This window comes from Sinocyclocheilus grahami, unplaced genomic scaffold (assembly GCF_001515645.1).
Source record: "Sinocyclocheilus grahami isolate Dianchi unplaced genomic scaffold, SAMN03320097.WGS_v1.1 scaffold117.1, whole genome shotgun sequence".
Taxonomy (NCBI): domain Eukaryota; kingdom Metazoa; phylum Chordata; class Actinopteri; order Cypriniformes; family Cyprinidae; genus Sinocyclocheilus; species Sinocyclocheilus grahami.
The window spans coordinates 1,694,562-1,695,678 of NW_015505296.1; the positions used below are offsets into that span (position 1 = coordinate 1,694,562).

Sequence of the window (1,117 nt, forward strand, 5' to 3'; positions counted from 1 at the left end):
AAGTTAAAGGATTTTACTAATGTGTTTGGTGAACATGTCTAACACATAAGTTAAAAGTCATGTTTTCATTGTTACGGTAGATCAATTTTAATATATCTAAGGGACACAAAAAGCTTCCTTATAGTGGAATGACTAATATGTAACTCCATCAATGCAAATCTAAGACAGTAACATACAAAATACTAAAAAAGGGACCAAATGTAATTTAGCCACAGATACATTCATCAATACAACAACATATAGGCTAAGCAATTTAAGATATGTAGAGGCTAATTATTTGCACTGCTAATATAAACATACTGTTGAAGTTTTGCATAAATATATCACATAATATGGTTTCCTTAGATTTAATACTAGTCTTTGCTTTTTTCACACTTCATTTTAAAACTGTAACGGACCACTATATTATATATATATATGTGACATAGGCCTACCTTTATTTCTTCCCCTTCTCTTCTTGAAGCGACAGGAATGTTACTTTATTGACTATATCCTATCGTTAAACTCGCGCAGCTTCCGTTTCGATCAGTCCGTCCAGTTCGAGCGCGCATCTGACCTGCAGCGGACAGTTACTGTTGAATGCTGTCATAGCGCTTGTGCGCATCCTCCCAGCGTCATTCATTTACATGTTGAGAGCTGCATGCATGCAACATAAATCGTCCAACGATTGGTTATGAGAAGCACGCATCCACATCGTCATCACAGCTTGTTTGTTCATGTAATTTTCGGGATCTCTGATTCCAGATGATGATTATTACGCAAGTGTTTGGGTGAGTTTAGAGACCTGGACCACTGGAGCTGATTATTAGAAGCGACAGGGTACAGAGAAAAGCTTAAACGTCCTCAGAAATATGCGTATAATTCATGTTACTGGTTAATGATATTATAGTAAAGCTATAGCGTGTTTAAATGTGTATTAGAGCTTGTCTAAACTCAGCTCTCACGTTGTTGGTTATGGATCGCTGATGCCCTCTGCTGCTGAAAGAAATGACTAACCATCACTACATTTTTCCCCACTGAGGTCTATATAGGCCAGGGATGGGCAACTTCGGTCCTGGAGGGCCACTGCCCTGCAGAGTTTAGCTCAAACCCTAATCCCTGATATAGGCATTTTGTT

At 38.3% G+C, this 1,117-nt stretch overlaps 1 protein-coding gene across 1 annotated transcript in view; it reads right to left on the reverse strand.

Annotated features, from left to right (window-relative positions):
- Window positions 1-627, reverse strand: part of LOC107589548 (protein LBH) — a 5,519-nt gene extending 4,892 nt beyond the window's left edge. Inside the window, exon 1 of the mRNA XM_016278031.1 lies at window positions 435-627. The gene's annotated coding sequence lies outside the window, so the exon portion shown is untranslated. The remainder of the gene's footprint in view (window positions 1-434) is intronic.
- Window positions 628-1,117: the final 490 nt, after the last annotated feature.